The following is a 23,596-nucleotide window of genomic DNA, read 5'->3' on the forward strand; positions in this document are numbered from 1 at the left end:
CTGGCCTGTACCCCAGCTCTTCTATGTATAAATAAATCTTTAAAAAGCAGCATTTAAAAAGAGTTAGGATACCAATTATAAGAGTTCCTCTCCTGTTACACAACCCACAGCATGTGCAAGTGCTTTCTATCCTTCTTTACACAGCCACATGGAAATTGGGACTCGGAGACATACCGAAAAAAATAAATGCAGTTACTCTATTGCTATTACTGTCAATAACAAGCAATGCTTTGCTGAACTAGTAGTCTCATGTAATCTATCATTACATAATATTAGTTGTAAGAGTAAAATATTAGCACCTTCAGAATTTTTGGCTGTAGGATAAAGCTAAACACTACATATAAGCAGCTGTACAGATTCTGTACAATGAATAACCTTATTGGAAGCTATTAGATAACATTTCTCAAGTACATCACAACACTCTGCATATATATATATGCATATATTATATATGTATATACTATATATATGTGTGTGTATTATATATGTATATAGTTATACTGACAGAGGGGTTGGTCAAATTTTTCAATAAAATATAACTGTGAAATAGTTTGTTATAGGAACATTTGATTTATAACCTGTCAGAATAATTGTACAGATAATTGTACAGTTACAGATAATTGTAACTGGACAGACATCTGAAGTGTGAGGGGATTATGGTAAACTCCCATCTATAGCTGGTTAGTCATAAGTCCAGGTGGTAGCCTAGATTTGTGGCTACCATATGAAGAGGAGGGTAATCTTGAATCCTTAACCTATGGAACGCTATGCTCTCTCTAGGTATATAGGATCGGAATGGTTAATGGGGGGAAACCTACACACCCCCATTAAAATTGTAGCACAGAACACCATCATACTCAGTTTTTCCTTCACATCTTTAAGGCCATCTACAAAAGTATCCTTCTGCATAAAAATCCTCTAGTCTAGTTCTCAGGAAGCCTAACCTTAGAACAACCCAACTGTTACTTAAATATTTTGTATACATAATCATTTATTTTTTATTTTAATACTCTAGGTAATTTTCCTTCTTGTTTCTATTTCTTTTAAAGGGAACTCTTTACCTAACATATTTTAGACCTCGGAAATTCTCCTTAGAATTAGATTTCAACTGTAATCCAAGTCTTTGGGTGGTGAACAATCCAGGTCAAAGATATTATTTTGATAGTATGACAATGGCCAATGTTAAAGTCTTTATTTAGATGTATCCATCAGGAACTTAAGGGAGTTCTTGTTTGCTGAGGATATAACTGACATAACAAAAGGATACTAGAAACTATTAACTAAAATCAAAGTAAAATGTGAATTTATGTTAATATTTAAGTACTTCTTTAATCTAAGATTCTTTTTTGGGAGAGGAGACAAGCAGGAAACTTGATTATACTATTACACAAAGTCTCCACCCTTTTCTGTGGGAGCATTATATCCCCAACTTGTGCACTTCAATCTTGACCAAAACTTGCTTTGACCCATAAAATGTGATCAAAAATAATGTGGGCCATTGATGAGTAGAAATTTTTGGAGCCATCAAGTCCTTCCATCATTTTTCCTTTTATCTACTGCCATGAGACTTCAAAATATCCCAAAAGGAGGCCGTCCTTCATCCCATATCTCAGACTGAAGACAATGAACTGCCTAAATTTAATCCATAATGGATATGTAACACAAGTAGAAACTAAACTTCTGCTGAAGTCACAGATTTAGGGGGCTGTTTGATACTGCTGCCAAATTCAGTTTTTAGATGCTTGACATAGGGCAAGAAAAGGTTCTCACAGTAGTAAGTAAATAAAATTAACAAAGAATACTGTGTGAGGTGATAACACCTGGGACAGAGATCTTATATTTCCAATGCACAAACAGCGATATAAAATAAAGTCATATATATATATACACACATACACACACATAATTTTAAAAACACCATAAATGCTATACATTCAACGAATGTAACTTCTGAAAATAGAAAGCTACTAGATTTCCTTCTTGCTCATTTGCTTTAGTTAAGTAGATCTATTCCATGCTTTTGTTGGTACCCCCCATTAACCAGTAACAAATGCTCTAAACAGGTATAAAAGATGAATGAAAAAAAAATTGGGCATCTGATGTAGTAGCTATATCTTGGTGTATTTTCCCAGATCAAAACTACTTTCCCTTTTCTGGAATGATTCTAGAGTAGATGCCACTTGGGCCACCCTGGTGGCGCAAGGAATTAAGACGCAACCTATGGGGCCTCCCCAGTGGCGCAGCGGTTGAGCGCTGGGTTGCGAAGCTACCCACGGCCTCTGCGGCGCCGGTTCGATCCCCGGCTGCTCCCCGGCCACCGGAGGAGGGTCCCGCATGGCGAGCAGACCTCTCCTGCCGCCCGCTGCTCCCCTCAGCAGTGTACTTCGGTCCTTCTGCCTGCTCTGCTCCCTGCTCTGGCTCTGGTGAATTCTCTCACCCTCCCGCGCTTCTGACTGTACCCAGTGCATGTATAAACCAAAAAACAAACAAACAAATAATAAATAAATAAATAAGACATGCCTCTAGAAAATTAAAAAAAAAAAAAAAAGACGCAACCTATGAAGCTGTTTGCAGCCACTGCAGCATGAGTTGGAGAGTTCGATCCCTCAGCCAGCCAGGAAGCTAATCACATGCCAGCAGGTACCGCTGCTTCCCTCAGCAGTGTATTTCAGTCAATCCACCTGTTCTGTTCCCCACTCTGTCTCTGGTGAATCCTCTCACCCCCCACACTCCTGGCTTGTACCCCAGTTCTTTATGCATAAATCTTTAAAAAAAAATAGAGAAGGTGCCACATGACCAGGTCTGTTTAACATCACCCCACCTCTTTTTGGTCATAAACAAGAAATCCACTTTAGATTCTGATCCAAGATTAGCTCACTAGAGTCTTCCCTCAGGAAATATGTAATTGGTAACAGAAGTACACAGATTGGTACTATGGAGCTAAATGGAACAAAAGATAGCAGAGCTCCTAAGAATAGTCACATAAACTCAAATTGCCAATATTAACAAAGTCTTCAGTTTTTGCCAGCCCCAGGCTTATTTCAAATATATGATATATTCCTGTAGCTTTATTGTTAAAATCTGTATTCTACCACTGTTTCAACTATTTTTTCAGGTTATTTGAGGGCACTTGTACAATGACTGAGGCTGATACGTAACTATTGAGGATAATACTTAAATGCATCTTTGGACCCCCCTCATCATGTTTTTAGTTATTATATGCATACAACTTATTCTAAAAGGGTTAGACCAAAAAATGTTTCATATTTATATTGATAAGCATCCAATTTGAGATCTGCAGCAAAAGTTTACTTTCAATTACTAGAAAGCTGTCTCTACAATAAAAACAGATGATGTATTTAAAGTTTCTCTTGCAATCCCTGATCTCATACATAGCTTATATTATTTTCAAGATCAAATTAAAAAAATTGTATCTTATGCCATAATTTCTATAATTTTAATTCTATGTTTAAATAGATTCAATGTTTTATAAGCCATGCCTTTCTCTATCCCTGTTGTCTTAGTTTTAATAACTGATTTACAAGATTTTATCTTTATGTAGTTTTGTTTTTCAAGAACTGAGATTTTGAAATTGATGTACTTTATATATGATAAAACGCAGCTTTTTAAGTACACAGTTCAATACATTTTGAAAATTTATAAAGCAATGTACTATGACAACTAGGATATAGACTATTACCATTACCTCAGAAAGTTTCACTGTGTCTTTTCCAGTCAATGACCTCCCTCTATTACTACCTGACCTCAGCACACACAGACGCTGATCTAATTTATGTCACTGTATCACCATAGCTTATTTTTGCCAGTTCTATAAATTCATATAAAGAACTCATACAATATGCATTGTTTTCTGTTTGACTTCTTTTGTTCAACATAATTTATCTGTATTGTTGAGTGTACTGGTGTCTTGATGCTTTTTATTGATGAGGCCTTTCTGTGCAATTTTTCCAAAATGTCTTTTTCCATTTACCACTTGATGAATATTTTATTTCCAGTTGAAGTTATTGTGAATCTGGCTGTAGTAAACATCCTTTCACTTTTTTTTTGAGGGCTACATTTTAATTTATCTTGGATAAATAGGAAAACAATATCAATGACCTAGCAATTCCACTCCTAAGTGATGGGAAAATACTGCACTCAAATCATTTCTGTACGAGAGAACCGGTTTCTTCATGACCTCTAACTCTGACATTGCAAATCTTTTCATTTTACCCTGCTAGTGTATACAAAATGATATGTCACTATTATTTCAGTGTACATCTCCTCAAAACTAATGAGGTTGAAAATCATTATCATGTACTTATTAGTGTTCATATAGCTTATTTTGAAAATTGTCCAAAAATTGTGTCGCTTTTAACTACTTTCTAATCTGATTAATAGTGGTTATAAATGTTGGACGAAAGTTCTTTGACATATACATGTAACATGACATATCCAAGTGATATACAAATAACTATTTTGTATTGTATATGTTCCTTTTTCTATATAAGTTTCTCAAGTTTCATCTGTTGGAAAAAATCTGTTCTTTCCTACTGAATTATCTAGGCATTCAGTCAAACCTCTTTGGATGATATATATTGGGTTATTTCTAGACTCTGATTTCTGTACCTCCTTAAACCAAAACCACACTTAATTTCTATGATTGTATATTATAATAATTTACTTTTCAGTTCTTGTGATACAGTGATTTATAGGAAATATATAAAGTTGTCAAAAGATTTATTTTTCATATATATTTGGTCTTCACTCACTGTTGATGGATCACAGCTCCCTAAAATCATTGGAATTTTCTAAGTGGTAAAAGTTTTAAAGCTGTCTCATGCTATGTTAATAAGGTAAAATTACAATCCCCCAAGAATGGGAGCTGGTTACCAGGGAAACAAACATGAATGGAGGGTGGGACTTCAAATATCACACTCATGATCTTAGGGAGGGAAGAGGGGTAGAAGTTGAATTTAATTGCAATATCCAATGAGTTCATCAATCATGCCTATGAAATGAAGCCTTCATAAAACCCAGGAGGAGGGGGCTTCAGGGAGCTTCTCAATTGGTGAACACATGGAGATTGGAGAGAGACTGTCATACCTGGAGATAGCAGGGAAGCACTGGGTCATTTTCCCATACCTTACTCTGCAATTCTTCTATCTGTCTGTTAGTGAATAATACCATTTGTAATATATATATATATATATATATATATATATATATATATATACACAAAACTGATGAACTATGAGTAAATGGATTCCCTGAGTTCTGTGTGTGACATTCTAGTAAACTAATTTAGCCTGAGGAAGGTGTTCTGGGAACATTTGATTTATAACCTGTCAGAATAATTGTACAGATAATTGTACAGTTACAGATAATTGTAACTGGACAGACATCTGAAGTGTGAGGGGATTATGGTAAACTCCCATCTATAGCTGGTTAGTCATAAGTCCAGGTGGTAGCCTAGATTTGTGGCTACCATATGAAGAGGAGGGTAATCTTGAATCCTTAACCTATGGAACGCTATGCTCTCTCTAGGTATATAGAATCAGAATGGTTAATGGGGGGAAACCTACACACCCCCATTAAAATTGTAGCACAGAACACCATCATACTCAGTTTTTCCTTCACATCTTTAAGGCCATCTACAAAAGTATCCTTCTGCATAAAAATCCTCTAGTCTAGTTCTCAGGAAGCCTAACCTTAGAACAACCCAACTGTTACTTAAATATTTTGTATACATAATCATTTATTTTTTATTTTAATATTCTAGGTAATTTTTAATAAACAAAATACACTTCTGGAACTTCCAGTTTTCTTTTTAGCTCTTAGTTTTAGCTTGACATTTTGAAATTCTCTCATAAAGTACTTACATACTTAAAAACAGATTTGTTTCCTTTTATTGTTATAAAAGGACACTATGGTTATATACCTTTTTCCTTCAACTCTAATCTTACCTTAAAGCATTCATACTAGTTTATCTTATTATTGCTACTACATATTTCAGTCTTTACTTTTAATATCTCTATATACAACTACCTAAATATTTAGTGTCTTTTTTATTTTTATAATACCTCTTAAAACATCAAAGTTAGATCTTGCCTAATAATCTCTGCTTTTAAAGTGTTTTGTTCATTTATATTTATATTTAATGTGATTACTGATAGCTGAAAGAAGACCCAACATAATCACATAATTCTAACAGATATATAATACATAGAGAGCGAGCAAGAGAGCGAGAGAGAAGCCTATATCTATCTATCTATCTATCTATCTATCTATCTATCTATCTATCTATCTATAGGCCACTCCTAAAAAACTAGAAATGCATAAATTTTTCTCTTCTAGAAACTACTTTTAGATTAATGAAGATGAAGATATAATATACCAACACTTATAGAATGTAACATCCTTAGAGGAAAACTGTATTTGAAAATACATCTCAATTTAATAACCTAACCATTCACTGTAGCAACAGTGAAAACAAGAAATCTAAAATCAAGCAGAGGGGAGTAAATAAATAGTAGATATTAAATGAGAGAGAAAATATGGTAAACTAATAAGAGCAGTAAGAGGTTCTTTGTAAAAAAAAAAAAAAAATCAGTTGAGTCTCAAACCTCTAACTAGGGTGACCAAGAGAAAAAGAAACACAGAAGAATCAAATTATTAGAGTTAGGAATGAGAGAATAGTATGACTCATACACACAGATTATAAAGGAATATCATGAAGAGTTTTATGTTAGTATATTAATTAAAGGGAAATAGACACATTGCCTAAAAAGTCAAACTCCTATAACTGATGCAAAATAAAATATGTCTAATTATAGAATCTATTTATTTAAAATAGATTTAATTATATAAAAAACCCTATCAACAAGGAAAGTCCAGAAACATATGACTTCACATCTGAATTACAGCAAAGATTTTAAAAAGAATTAATAAAATTCTTCACAAAGTCTACCAAAGGCACCATTTTCTAACTCATGTGAACATTTTACCCCAATACTAAATACAAAGATCAATTTCTCATGAATATAGACACTAACATCCTCATGAAAACACTAGCAAATCAAATTGTAACATAAACAGAAGTAGACAACATGACTTAAGTGGAATTTGTCTCAATCAAGGCTGCTGTAACACCTGAAAATTAATATGCCATTAATAGGAAAATGTACAAACAAAACCCACAAGATCATGTCAATACCTATAAAGAACATGACAAAATGTAAACCCATTCATGGTATAAACACTCAGGGAAAAAAAAAAAAGGTAATTTCTTGAACTTGATCAACTCCACCTATGAAAAATCTATAGCTAACATCACTGAATGGTAAGGGACTGGCTGCTTCTTTTTTAAGATCAGGAACTAAACAAAGGTATCCATTCTTGCCACTTCTATTCAACATAATGATGGAACTTCTAGCCAGGACAATTAGGCAAGAAAAAGAAATATGTGACATCCATATTAGAAAGGCAGAAATAAACCTATGGATATTTGCAGATGATGTGGTCATGTATAATAATTCAAAAGGAATTCACTAAAATTAAAAAAAAAACTAATGAATTCAGCAAGACCACAGGACCAAGATTAATACATAAATAGGCAACTGTATTTCTTTAGATGAAATGAAGAATTCCAAATAAAGTGAGCATCACAAAAAATACATAGGCATAACTGTAACAAAGAGGTATAAAATATACACTATTAAAACTACAAAATATTGTTCAATGGTTAAAGTTTAACATAAAAGGAAAAATATGTTATGTTAGTGGATTGGAAGACTTAATACAATTGACCTTTGAAAAATTGGAGTTTGGGGTACTGATGTCTGGATAGTTAAAAATCTTTAAAAAACAAATAGCCTGTTCTTACCCAAAAATAAGCCTTATGGAGGACAGTTGGTTGACACATATTTTGTATATTATATGTATTATATACTATATTCTTGTAATAAAGTAAGCTAAAGAAAATCATAAGAAAAATACATTTACAGGAGCCTCCCTGGGGGCACAGGGGTTAAAGTCTCAGAAATGTCAAGCTATAGCCAGGTACTGCAGCATGAGTTCGATCCCTAGCCAGGGAGCTAACCCACATGGTGCAGCAGACATCTCCTGTCTCTCCCACTGCTCCCCTCAGTGTATTTAGTATATCTGCTTATCAGTGAACCCCTGTAGTTCAAACCCATCCTATTCAGGAATTAACCATATTTTTAAGATTGACAATATTCCTCAAATTGACTTACAGATACAAGGTAATGCCTTTATCAGAATCTCAGATAATTCTTGAAGAAACTGTCAAGTTGATTTAACATTCATATGGAAACAAGGGACTCAGAGTAAAGAACATCATCAAAAATAATAAAGTAGGAGTACTCACCTGATTTCAAAGTTACTACAAAGTTAAAATCATCAACACAATTTGGTACTGGCTTGAAGAAATGAAGGTCAGTGGAATAGAATTATGAGTCCTGAAATAAACCATCTGTCTATAGTAAACTGATATTCACCAGGACTGCCATGGTCATTCAGTGGGTGAGAAAATAGTCTTTTTAATACATGGTGTTGGACAACTAGAAAGCCACTTGCAAAAAACAACATCAACAATAACCCTTACCCATAATCATCACTCAAAGATTATTCTTAACTGAATGTATATATTTTACAATTAATGTTCTGGATGCAGTTCCATACATATATGAACATGTGAAAATGTAGAGTATGTTATACTCATTATATGTTTTGTTTGCGATATGTTTCATTTATGAAATGAAAAAAGGTTCCACTTATTACCACTTCTTATGAATCAAGTAACATTCCAACTTCTCTACATAGCTTGATATCATCCTCACAAAGAATGTTTCTAAGTTCTATTACTATTCATATTTTAGGATGATGAGATAAAAGTATATGGAGTTAAATAATTTGACCAAGTTTGCACATCTGGAAAGAAACACTTGGGATTCAAACAGAAGTAGTCAAATCCCAGAGGTCACACTCTTAATTTTCCCTCTGCTGGCCTGCCCTATGAAAATCTGGGAGAACTTGAAGTCTTTACATATAATGGCATGTGTCCTACTTAATTATTGTACCTGTCCCCACCAACCAAAACATTAGATATTAACAGTTAAACTGAGTCTTGTTACATTCAAGCAACTGCATATGAAGAAATGCCACATGAATATTTTACCAGTTATTCTATTGTATAGAATGAGGTAGGGATAAAACTATTTTTTCCTAATAACCAGCCAGAATGTTACCATAATGAATGCATCTATTCATTTGTCTGCTTGCTTACAACATGGTCAGGATCTGGGTTTTATCCTGTGCCTAGTAGAGTGACTCATTTGCTGAATTAATGGACAATCTCATTTGTCAGTTCATTTATGATAAATTCAACAGTTTTAAAAAATTGTGAAGATCAGATGAGTAAATATGAAGTGCTGAGAATGGAAAGTGTCATTCTACTTCTTTGTACTCTTACAAGAATCTTTGCAGAGTTAGAACTTTAAAAATACCTGACCATGTATTATACTAAACATTACTTTAAGTTGATATTTTCGGACTCCTCTAAAAGTACAATCTCTCAAACTTTTTTACTTTCTTTGATTCTTCAGCTTAATGAAAACTTTCCCCTTTCATTAAATCCCAGTTGGTCTTTGAAAAGACAACCTCACTTTGTGGCTAAGCTTTACTTTGTAATCTTACCTGCCACTCCTGGCTTGAAAGAAGGAAGTATTGGGTGACTCCAGTCCTTGCTGGCTGTGGTACTCATCCCTGGTTCTGCACTGACACAGCTGACAGTGCTGAGATGATTAAACGATTTGGGGAATCTGAAGAGCCAAGCACAGAATTTTGAATGTGTGAACTACTTGTCAAAATTTTACAGTAATTAGGAGCTGAGCAAAGAAAAAAGAATGTTGCTGCTTAGAACTTGGAAGACATTCAATGTGATGTATATTTCTTTGGGGATTTTTAAATGGCTTGAATTCATTAAGATGACTCAAAAACTTCAAGTTTCAGAGGGAGAAAAATTAATTTATGTCATTTCTTAGGTAATGTCATTCTAAGGAGGACCTCTATTTGGGAGTGGTGTCTTGGATTGATTACACTTGAGCCTCTCCCCTGCAAGAAAGGAGTGAGCTTCATCTTTTACTTATTCCTTCTTCAGTTCATTTATACTGACAGACTCTGTAATAAGCATGGGACAAAATGGTGATCAGCATAGATGCTGTATCAGTTCCTGTAAAGTGGATAAGTTAGGACATATTTTTTCACAACTATCAAAATAATTTACAATTATTTAAACATCTAACCTAAAGCATGATCTTCTAATTATTGACTGCTATGATACATGATTGATTCTGTACTTGAGAACATTAAAAATGCTTCCACTTTTTCCGTTAACAAAGCTAATTTGACTATAACTGTCTTTATCTTTATCTACCTTATCAAAAGTACAGTTTTGAGGTAAAAATCCCCACTTAACACTAGACATGATCCAACTACCCAAGACAATCTTTTATAATGGAAAATAACTTTCTGTGTGGCTTTGGTTAAAAGGAATAATTAAAAGCTCCACTACAGGGAATATAATTTAGGCGTCATCTTTCCTATATATTGGGGGTAATTTTTAAGGTAAAGTGGCCATTTATAGTCAGGGTAAAGTCCCTGTTTATAGTCAGGGACCATCAGGTGACAAGTTTGTTTCATGTGTCTATTTGATAATACCTATTTACTCCGGCTTCTGAGGTTTACAAAGGAATCAAACAACTTACATACTTACAACAACATGGAAATTCTGGATTATAATGGCAGAATAATGGAAAGACTACTAAAGATACTTATGATAGGAAAAAGAAAAAATATGAAGTAGGGAACTGATGTTCTTGGGAAGATATAAGGGCCTGGGGACTACAGAGAGTATAAGGTATGTTGCCAAGGGAATAGCACCCTACCACCCTGCCCACCTAGACCAAGTGCTATGAATCCTAGAAAAGCTATCTGTCTGGTATGCTCCATTGAAATGGTGTAACCAGTTCACCCTAGCCAAAGCTACAAAGAATAAATGTTATTACTTTATTATCCCCATTACAAAAGCCTCAGAGGAGAGTTATTCCTACTAGAACACACACCATCTCAGTTGACTTTTACCTCGCCCTTTGTAATTTCCTCAGGCTGTAGAAAAATGGAAATAATACAAAGTAGCCAGCTCTCACTGCAGTTCTTGGTTAACAACAAAAAAAGCAAAAACACATTTCTAAGGAGAGACTAAGTTAACCACAATCTATCAGAGCAAATAGAATGTGTAGATAGAGACTTCCATAAGGGAGCCAAATAGAAAATAAAGCAATCCTGGCATCTAAGTAAATCTATGAACTAAAGGGAAAATAAGGGATGAAAAAGGAAGAAAGAGAGGAAACATGGAAGGAAGAAATGGCCCATAAAAAATTTTCACATGAGATAATATGGTTATTTGTCTTTTACCATCTTGACACAGATATGTGGAGTTTGAAAGTATGAGTTGAAAGTTGTGGTATCACAAGATATAAAAGGCTTGGGTTTGGGGGAAAGAAGATTGGCTGAAAACTGCCCCTTCTCAGGGACCTCCATAAAAGAGATGAAGTTTCTATTAATGTGAAGTTTTATTTTTTCATTCCTTTCTCATGGCAGCTTAGTATTACATTAACAAATTCACAGGGCATTCAGAAAGCTGCAAACAAGCTCATGATAAGTGAGAATTCAAAGATTAGAAGCAAATTTCTTTCAGTTGCTTCATATAAAATCTTAATGCCACAAGAACTCAAAGACAAAATATGAAAGCAGAGTACATAAAATACATGATACCTAACAATGACCTAGAAAAAAATATATTAAGGGTTTAAGTAAATTAGAAGCAGAAGTAACATTCTGTTATTCCAGTTACTATTATTCTAATTAGTGATATACAGTAAATACAGATTTTTAAAAAATAAGAATAAGCTAAAAAAATTCAACAGATAGCACTATATTACAATGTTAATTGGTAAAGGTGAATCAAATAAAAGTAAAACAGTAAATATAAGAAAGTGTCTATGAAACATAGGGAGAAATTTGCATATCAAGAGAATATTTCATACTTAAGAAAAACCTTTTTATACAAAGTTTTATCTTAGTATACTGTGTACAATATTAGAAACAGGTAATTCTTTATAGAAACCCAGGCAAAAGACTCAAATCACTATCAAGGTGAGATTGTAATTTCTGCAAGTATGATTCAATGTCAGAGACAGAGGTAGCGACTTCAGAGTTCTAATTTAAAGAAGTATGGGTCAAAAGATTTTTCCTTGCTAAAATGCCTTTTGAGGAAAAAAATCCTACTTTTCATGGACAAACATAATTTAGATCAATTTTCCATAAGCAGTATGAACAAAATAAATATATCTAAATACCTGGGAGAAAAGACAAAATTCACTAGGAGTTTAGAGTGAAGGGAATCCCAAAGAGGGGGAGCCTAGATATGTGCCACTTTAGACTTTGCCAGTTCAAATTTGTAGCACTGAGTTTGAAAATCTGAGCAGGATGTAGAAAAATTGAGAATATGAGCAAAGATTCAGGGTAATTCATAGGACTAAACAACGAAAATTAGAGTTCAAGAACTACCAGGGGAAAATTTTCCACATTTCCAGTTGCAATGAATTCTAAACATCTACACACTAGGAGGCCTACACACTAGAAACAAAGGTTAATTGACAATAAGGAGCCTTCACAGGTAGAAGTCCCACATTGAATCAACTCCAGGACTGACTGGATTAAGTTTATCTTTCCTAGCCTACCACATGATAGCACAAATGCAATTTTTTCTTGGGGGGTGGGGGAGAAGAGGCAGAGTGGAAGAGGAAGATGACATCAGTCAAATTCTGAAATTATCTATAAAAATATCAGTTAAAGTATGAGGTCAATGATAACTTTACGTGATTATATTAGTAGATGCAAGAGAAAAGCAATCAACAAATCTAACACCCATCATGACAAAAAACTCAGAGAAAGGAACTTCCTCAACTTGATATAAAACATCTACAAAAATACTCATATTTAACATTGGATTTAATCATTAAAAAAAACTAGTTTTCCCAATAACATCGGGAACAAGAAAACGATGCCCCCCTCTTACCACTACTTTTCATCATACTGAATTGAATATCCAAGCTCACACAATAACATAGTAAAGAAAATGAGAAATAGATTAAAAAGAAGCAAAACTATCTATGTTCATGGATATCATGATTATTTATGCAGAAATCTGAAAGATATGGGGAAAAAACAACAAAACCCATCTCTGGAACTAACTGATCATACCAAGATCACAGAATACAAATATACAAGCCAGTTGCTTTTGTGCAAGCAATGATCAAGTAGAATTTTTTTTAAATTTTTATAAGCAGGTTTTATTTTCAAAATGGTCACATTCCAAAGATGTGGTATATATATACAATGGACTTCTACCCAGAGATTAAAAAATAATAATAATAATAAATAAACTCATACCATTTGCAGCAAATGGATGGAATTGTATGGAATGGATGGAGTTGGAATAATTGGGAGAGATTAATCAAAGTGGATGGAGCTGGTAGGGATCATGCTAAGCAAAACAAGCCAGAGGGAAAGGAGAACTTGAACAAGTAGAATTTAAAACTAAAAACAAAATACCATGTACATTAGCACACCACAAAATGAAATATTTAGGTATACATCTAACAAAATATGCACAAGATCTAAATGAGGAAAACTACAAAGCGATAAGGAATGAAATGAAAGAATTAAAGATATTCCATTTTCATGGATAGGAAGAGTCAATGTTCAGTTCTTCCCAATTTGATCAATAGGTTCGATGTAACTACAATCAATTCTAGCAAGTTCTTTTATGAATATCACAAACTAATTCTGAAGTTTATAAAGGCAAAAGACCTAGAATAGCCAACACTTTATTATTAAAGTAGTATGTACTATACAAATTCATTTTAAACAAGCTAATTATATTACTTGTTAATCTTTATCCATCTATTTATAAATCTAGTAATTTCTGTGGCTAGCTGGAAAATAACATTCGACTATGTTAATACAATTAAATGGATGGTAAGAATTATTTCTTCCTTAAGAACACTTCACCTTTGAATCTGTTTTTTAAATACTTATTTTTTTGAGAAACAGTTCTAATTTCATAGCAAAATTGAGAAATACAGAGTTCCTCTAAAGATTGCCTTCCTCCTGCCTCCACACACACATACAGCCTTCCCTACTATCTTCATCTCACACAAGAATGGTGTGTTTTTTTACCATGGAAGAACCTATGTTAATATATCAAAGTATGTTATCAACACACAAATTACCTCGTTTAACTTAGGGTTTGCTCTTGGAATTGTACATTCATGTCTCTCTTTCCTCAAACCCAGACAATAAATCAATCATTTTAGAGTCCATAACTTTACCAAAAATATCACATAGCTGGAATTATACAAGTACCTTTTCAATTTGGCTTCTTTCACTCTGTAATAGGCATTTCAGCATTCTCAATTTTTTTGTTTTGTTTTGTTTTTATGGATCAATAGCTTATTTCCCTTTTAGTGATGAATAAACATTCCATTGTCTGAATCTACCACAATTTTATCCATTCACCTACCGAAAGACATCCTGGTTGCTTGCAAGTTTTGCCAGTTATGAGTACATTTGGGAAAAAAAAAAAAAAAAAAAAAAACCTGTGTAGGTTTTCTGTGAACATATTTTCATTTCCTTTGGGTAAATAGCAAAGAGTGAATCTCAATTCCTGGATTTTTTAAGATCATGTTTATTTGAGAAATGGCCAGTCTTCCAAACTGGCTGCATTATTTCTCATTCCTATCAGAAATGAAGGAAATTTCAGTAGCTCTGAAACTTCACCCAGAATTCTGTATTGTCAGAGTTCTACACTGTATCTATTCTTAGAGCTAAGTAGTGGTATCTCATTGCTTAATTTGCATTTCCATGGTGACATGTGATATGTATTAACTATTCATATATTGTTTTTTTTAAATTGTTTTAAAATTCTGTAAGGGCATTTTCTCCATGGTAAAAACAAAAATTCTGGGCCTCCCGGGAGGCAGAGGGGGTTGTCTCAGTGTTATCACCATGAAGGCCTGAGTTTGATCCTTGGCCAGGGAGGTAAGCCACATATGGCACAGCAGACCTCTCCTGTCTCACCTGCTCCTTCTCTCAGCAGTGTATTTCAGTAGATCTGCCTGTTCTGCTCCCCACTCTGTCTCTGGTGAGTCCTCTCACCCCCTGCATTTCTGGCCTACACTCCAGTTCTTGTATGCATAAATAAAAATAAATCCTTTTAAAAAAATATTGAGAAATGTTTAAAAAATAATTGGCTTTAAGTAAATATGCCAAGATTTAGCAGTGGTTAGCTTAGTTTAGGAAATATGAATTCTCTTTGGTATTTCCTATTGTCTTTCATATTTTTCTGGATACTTTTAAATTATTTTTTTTATAGAGGCATATTTTATTTATTTATTTGTTTGTTTTGTTTATACATGCACTGGGTACAGTCAGAAGCATGGGAGGGTGAGAGAATTCACCAGAGCCAGAGCGGGGAGCAGCGCAGGCAGAAGGACCAAAGTACACTGCTAAGGGGAGCAGCGGGCGGCAGGAGAGGTCTGCGCACCATGTGGGACCCTCCTCCAGTGGCCAGGGAGCAGCCGGGGATCGAACCAGCGCCACAGAGGCAGCGGACGAAGTTCCTGCTGCGGCTTCATGAGACACCGACTGGTGGTGGTCTAGTGGCTGGGACTCAGTGCTGCCTCTGCAGCCTGGGATCCATTCCCGGCTGGGAGACTAGGCCTGAAAACCTACAATTCTGGTATTAATTTCCCAATAGCAACAAAAAGTATTAGGCAATAATAGGAACCAAGTTCTGAACAAGTAAAATCCTCATGTTAAGGCTGGAAGGTACAGTGTGACATAGCCTGTTGTCACCAGAGAACAGCGAAGGCCATCAAGGGGCTATAGTTCTGAGAGATTTCCAATTTTTCAGCATTAAAACTTTATGACAAGGTTGGGGGTAAAAAAAACAAAACTAACCCTCTGCTCTATGCCTTAAACACTTGAGAAATGAAAAACAAAGGAGAGAAGGAGAGATGGGGAATACAGCCACATTAGCCATTAGCTGCTAGTTAAGGAGAATGCCGAAAACTGGAGCTTACTTTTCAAAAAGGCTGATTGCCCTTTGACTCCCTGCGTGCTGGAGAATGCACAACTTTCTCTCCTCAGAATTTTAATGTATATCCTTGTAATGACTCTTATTAAACTTTTTAGACCCAGCTTGTATCCCAGTGTTCATTCACTGGCTTTCAAGCAGCTTTCTGCTTGATAATTCTTATTTTATATGCTAAGCTGAAGAAATCACCTTAGCACAACAGAACAAACATCAGGCATTATAAATGGCCCAGGAGTGCTTGTGGCTTGAAAGAGTGATAAACTCCAAATGTAATTCCTCATCAAAAGACCCACCTAATCCCAGGCCTTCATGAAATCATGTAGCATGAGTTCTAGCTCAACTTTGGAGACCATGAAATCAGTAGGGGGCCTGATATGTATCTGAGACCCCTCAAAGTTAGATATGAATGTTTTCATTGGAGAAGCATACAATCAATTTGGAGGATGGACAAAGTCTTAAAAAAAAAAAAACTAACTTTGCTTAGAAATGCTATGAAATCAAGACAAACTTGAATCAATTAGAAAATCTACTTTTTTTTTAATTCCCTCATATGTCCAAGAACAGAAATTATGTGCTTTTCTATGGCAAATAACCCAATAAATGCTATTTTTAACTCTGGGAATTCAGTGAACATGAGAGACACTTGAAACACAAGATGTAGGAGAAACAATGGGTCCTGAGGTTCATAAGCTGCTTCCTTTATTGAGTAACTTTACTGCCTGATTTAACTTCTGGGTCTCAATTTCCTTATATGTGAAAAGGATAGGTCTATCTTGCAGAATTTTTGTAAGAATAGAGATCCGAGGTGTGATCAGTTTGTTACAATGCCCAGCACACAATAGGCACACAACAAATAAAATGATTTAAATTTGACATTTTTTTATCCAATGTTGGAAAAATATAAGCAATTTATTCAAAAAACATCATAGCTTTCATAATAATTAAAACAATACAGTACTGGAACAAAAACAGACACAAAGACCAATGGAACCAAATAGAAAACCCAGAAATAAATCCATACATACATGGGCAACTAATCTTTGACAAAGGAACAAAGAATATGCAATGGAACAAGGACAGTTTGTTCAATAAATGGTACTGGGGAAACTGGACCACCACATGCAAAAAAAAAAAAAAAATATGAAACTAGACCACTACCTTTCACCATGCACAAAAATCAACTCAAAATGGATAAAAGAACGGGACATAAGACCTGAAACCTTAAAATATATAGAAGAAAATATAAAACACTACATGACATACATCTCTGTAACATCTTTAATGACTCATCCCCCAAAGCAAAGAAAGTGAAGAAAAACAAGAGGGATTACATCAAACTAAAAAGCTTCTGTACAGCAAAAGAGACATTAACCAAAACAAAGAGACACCCTACTGATTGGGAGTACATTTTTGCAGCCATACAACTGATAAGGGACTGATCATAAACATCTACAAAGAGCTCACATGACTCAACAAAATCAAAGTAAACAACCCAGTCAAAAAATGGGCAAAAGAGGTAAAAAGACACTCTCTACAGAGGAAATGCAAATAGCTAACAGGTAAATGAAAAAATGTTCAACATCACTTGTAATCAGGGAAATGCAAATCAAAACCACAATGAGATGCCACCTTACAGTAGTGAGAATGGCACATATTTAAAAAAACTAGCAACAACAAATGTTGTGGAAAAAAAGCAACATTTCTACACTGCTGGTGGGAATGCAAACTGGTCCAACCACTATGGAAAGCTGTCTGGAGGTTCTTCAGTCTACGAAAAATGGAGCTACCATATGACCCAGAAATTCTACTCCTAGGGATCTACCCAAAGAACACAAAAACATTAATTCAAAAGAACACCTGTACCCCTATGCTTATCACAGCACTATTTACAATAGCCAAGATATGGAAACAACCCAAATTACCAAAAACAGATGACTGGATCAAGAAGACATGGTACAGATACACAATGGAATATTATTCAGCAATCAAAAAAGATAAACTCATGGCATTCACAGCAACATGGATGGAGATGGAAGGGATTATGTTCAGTGAAATAAACCAGAGGCAAAAAGAAAAATATCAAATGGTTCCACTTGTAGGGGAAATATAGGCAAACCAAATAAGGGACCAGGGAGAAAAATAATGAAAAAAACAAAATTAACAGGCAACAATAATTCAGAGACATTCTGCAGGGGAGGAGGAGGAGTGGGATCAAAACAGGGGAGGGGGGGCCTCCCTGGTGGCACAGGTTGAGCGCCAGCCCACTGTGAAGCTGTCCGCAGCCTCTGCAGCGGGAGTTTGATCCCAGTCAGCCAGTGAGAATCCCAAATGGTGCAGCAGACCTCTCCTGTCTCGCCCGCTGCTCCCCTCAGCAGTGTATTTCAGTAGATATGCCTATTGTGCTCCCCACTTTGTCTCTGGTGAATCGTCTCACCCTCCCATGCATCTGGCCTGTACCAAGGTTCTTGCATAAATAAATCTTCAAAAAACAAAAACAAAAAACAGGGGAGGGAAGAGGGATTACAGTGATGGTGACAGTGCACGGATGAATTGGTGGTGGGAATTTTACAGGGACTATACCTGAGAGGAGAAAGCAAATATTGCACAAAAAATTAACAATGATGTAAAATATATATCAATTTGTTTTTAATTTTTGTGTTCATAAAAAAAATTCTGGCTTTAAAAATATACAAAAGTCATAAATTATTGTGAAGGTATGAAATTGCCCTAATTTATCTGTGAAATCAGGAATAGATTCTACAACACCAATGAAAAGACAAGTCACCAAGAAACTGCAATTCCTTCTTAAATCAAGGCATCAACCCACTGAAAGGGCAAGAAAGGTCAGATGGAGGAGAGGAGGTTATCCCGGGACCACTTTACAGCCATTTCTTTATAATTCCTTGTAAATCAGAATAAGCACTAATGCTATTTAGAAATTCCTTTCGGCATGTCACACTTCTTCTCACTTATATCCATTCTCCCAAAACTACTATAAATTTTGGAATTAGAGAGAACTTTAGGTTCCAGGAAATGATTGCCCAGACAGGACAGTATCTGCTCTGTTCACCAAAGCTTTCTGCTTGGCGTGCTGTGAACATTTCCTCAACTTAGGCAAAGAAATTCGTGTTGGAGGAAGATCAGAGTCTGCACATAAGGGACAGAAGTTCAGATCCTCTCCTTCCTCACTAATTGTCACTTGAGTCCAAAGCCTTCCTATGAGAGGCTTCACTCCACTCACCAGGACTCTGTTATGATATTCCCTGGAATTCACAGAATACAAAAGTAAGTAGGACAATTTTAGAAGAAACTTGTTTATAAGGGATGCCTGCTGTTCCAACTTAACATGGCATTCGTTTGTTCCCAGAAGACACTGTGTTCTGAAGGAAGAACATTTATTACTCATTTCATTTTTAAAAGAATGATTTTTTTTCTTAAATATGTCCCAACTCTTAATAGTTTATAGGGCAAAATTGAGAAAACTGCACATGGAAGAATTTTATTACTTTAGTGGGTATAAATATTATGTTCACATATTACCTAGAAAATACATTTAAATGCATGTAACCAAGGGAAAAAAAAAAGTTTTTTCTCAGCCATTCTTCAAAGGGACTGATAATTGACAGCATCTGATCATAAATGCATGTGGGCTCAATTAGGTCTTTGATGTCAGTGTAAGACATCTCCTAGAATACTTTAACATTCAAAATTCAGCAAATATTTTTTGAGTGCCTATTTTCTGACAGTCATGAGGTGCAGAGGTGAATCAAATTTGGACTGTGCTTTCCAGAAGCATACTATATAACAATAACCACCTGATTAAGGACATCACAATACCACCAGTTACAGAATTCTTACCACAAGCCTGGCCCTGTGCTGAACTCTTCTAACACTTTCTTACATACAAACTTCTGATAAGGAAGTTTAGAGGGGAAAAAAAAAAGTTAAGGCTTAGAGAAGTTAAATTTTTCAAAGTGTTTTCAAATATAAATTTGGTTATTCAGGTTAGGTTTGTTGAAGCCAACAGATAAGGAAACAACTATTATTGGAAAGAAAATTTGTTACTCACAATTCCCAAGAGGAAGGTAACATACCAAGCCACAACACGCCAGGCCACAACACACCAGGCCATAACATGTCGGGTCACACGCAAGCACCAGAGTTCCTCAGGAGGCAGAGTGAGAGGAAACCTGAGCACAAGCTTTTATTGCGGCGTCCTCGGGGAGAAATGGGCAGGGTAAGCAGATTTATGACTGGTGAATTTAAGTAATTTCAGCTGTCTTTAGCAGCAGCCCTTCATTGTCTGATTCTTGATCCTGGGGAATTAGGGTGGGGGAATTAGTAGCCTGGAGTGTAAGAGTCTCAGTAGGAGGCCTTTATGGAAATGGACTCTGGATTGGTTGGTTTGTATATGAAAGCTTCACTCTAAATGGTCCTTCATATCTTAGGAATTGCCTCACTCTAAGAAAGGTGGTCTCCCCAGTGCCAACAGACCCCTGATGTCAAAATATCAGAAACATATAGTTAATATTCAAGCTCATGAAGCTAATAACTGGCAGAAACTGAATCTGAACCCATGTCTGGCTGGCTAAATAGCAATCAATCCCTTAATGACTGTTAGACTTCAGAGGAATGAGCCTTCATGTCTTTTTTTTTTTTTTTTTTTTTTGCATTATCTGTCAAAGTCACTCCACCTGAAGGCTTCCATTTAGGTAATATAGAAAGGAAGCTAGTTTGACATTCATTCTTAGGAAAAGCAGAATCTAGTTCTTTGAAGTCAAATAACTTGCCTCTAAATATTGCTCCTGATCTCTAAAATGTGAGAATATCTACGCCATGTAATCGTTGCATATTTAAAATGTCAGTACAAGTATATGACATAGAGCTTAAATCCCTGAAAGAGATAAATATTTTTTTTTGTCATGGTTATAATTATTTTCTCCCTGGTTATGTCAACTTGGTGGCGCTGGATGATTCTGGAAACCATAGGTAGACTGAACAAATGTCCATAAATGCCAGGGGATAATCCATCCACATGAGATAACAAATACATTAAAGCAAGTATTCGCTTGTTCTTCCCTTGTCTATGATCTCAATTCTTTGTATTTTGTCTTCAGAGGGAAGTTTGTAAGCACAAGTGAGAAGATTCATAATTAACATGCAAGGTTCATTAAACTTAATATACTAATTTTTGTGAAGTAATAAAAAACATGGATATACTATATCAGGAAATGAAATGGAACTAGTTGCATTTTTTCCTGAAGTGACAACTAAGCAGCTGAAAAAGATTTGATAACACTAAGTCGAAGTTGGTGTTAGCTTTATAATATTTAGAGACAAGGAATTAAGATTTTTGTTCTTTTTAAATCCTCTGTTAGGTTTTGGGGCCTCCCTGGTGGCGCAAAGGGTTATGTCTCAGCACTGTGAAGCTATCAGCAGCGACTACAGCACTAGTTTGATAGATCCCTAGCCAGGCAGCTGACCCACATGGCACTGCAGACCTCTCCTGTCTCACCTGCTGCTCCTCACAGCAGTGTATTTCAGTCAGTTTGCCTGTTCTGCTCCTCACTCTGCCTCTGGTGAATCCTCTCACCGTCCCTCTCTCCCCCACCCCCCGCACCACCCCCACACTTACCTTCGGCCTACACTCCAGCTCTTGTATGTGCTGTTCTTCCACAGTGCCCTAGTTGTCAACTGTTCTGTCACTATGAGCACTATGGTCCCTGTTACTACCAAGCCTCTTTATCCTTCATTATTAAGCGATGTGTGATGGAAACTTTATAATCAGATAGTCCTGTTAAGTTCAGCTATATTCCATAAGATGGCATGACTTGAAGCTTGTCATGAAATTTGTCTGGGCTGTAATATTCTCATGTGAAAAATGTAAATAATAATACCTCTGTAACAGACCTCTGCTCTTTCTGCTTATTAAGGTTTGTCAGATTTAGCAATAAAAATAAAGGACACCTTTCTAACTTGGAGTTTTAAGTTGAATAATTTCTTAATGTAAGTCTGTTCCAAGTATTGCATACATCATATTTATGCTGAAAGTAATACAACATTTGTGACATATTTATACTAAAAACGTATTTCTTATTCATCTGCAATTCACATTTAAATGGGTGTTATTTATTTTATCCAGCAACTTGATGTATGTGCCACGCCCCTGTTCTGATAGTTGTAGAATTTCTTTGGGAAACCACCCCTCCCCCAAACTAAGTCCATATGTTTCAGGTAGAGTTTCTATTCCTTCAGCTTTTAACAGTCAATAGGATTCAGGTTTCACCTATTGAGCATCAAATTCTCTCACCATCTTTTCTTGCTCAAAGACGGTCATGTGGACTCAGAGTGGTCCAGGTGGACTCAATCCTGGGACTTGAAGTAACTTTGAGAGTTTACTTTCTGTTGGGACTGATGAGTTACAGATATAAGCCTGCAGTGACAAACAGGTATTTTGCTCATATGTTTTAAGAGATTACTAAAAATAGAGCCAGGAGCACTGTGTGGATGTGAACTGGAGAGTCAGATATTATCCTGATGATGTGTGAGCCCCTGGATTCACATGAGCCTACCCTGCATTAGTGGTTATATGAAACTGTTTTATAAACCACTTTTTGACTAAAGACATTTTAAGTTGGAACTTTGGCACTAGTAACCAGAAGACTTTGAAAAATATAGAGTATCATCAAATTTTTGTGAGTACAAAATGAAAACCTATAAAAAACTAAATAGAGGGTTTGTCATATGTAAGATGTTTACCAAATATCATTCTGACCCTGTCCCTACACACAAACCCCAAGGCACCACACATATATGCACACACTCTATACTAGCAAAAACAGTGCTATATGTATGAGATTGGATGGCGTCATATAAATTTATTCTCCAAATTAGAAACAATTTAGGAAAAGATATCTCTTAACTATTTGGTCAAGCACATGTTTTCTTTATAAAGGAGAGCACTATTTCTTTTTACTGCTTGGAATTTATGAAATTTAAAAACCTTATTAATAAAGTTCATAATGTTAAAATATGAGACTTTAATCTTGAAGCTATGCAAGAGTGCTGTAATTACTAACTGAATTGAGAGTTTGCTTTCCTAAAATTTTATAAGGAAGTTTATTATTTGGCAGTTTATGTTAACCTAGTAAGCACTGGGGAAGCTAGCTGATCTGTAATTCTGTGTGTTGAAATGAGAAAACATGTTTGTAGGGTAAGGAAAAAGAATCAGGCTTTTCTGCCCTCCTGCCATCAGAATAGATGAGGGAACCCTGCGGTCCTGAATGCATGCCTGATGGCGGGCACCTGGAGTGGGTACACCTGGGCTGAGAGACTGGGTTTATAAGGGTGGTG

The sequence above is a fragment of the Talpa occidentalis genome, unplaced genomic scaffold, assembly GCF_014898055.3.
Source record: "Talpa occidentalis isolate TD23 unplaced genomic scaffold, MPIMG_talOcc4v2.1 talOcc4.3, whole genome shotgun sequence".
NCBI classification, from domain to species: domain Eukaryota; kingdom Metazoa; phylum Chordata; class Mammalia; order Eulipotyphla; family Talpidae; genus Talpa; species Talpa occidentalis.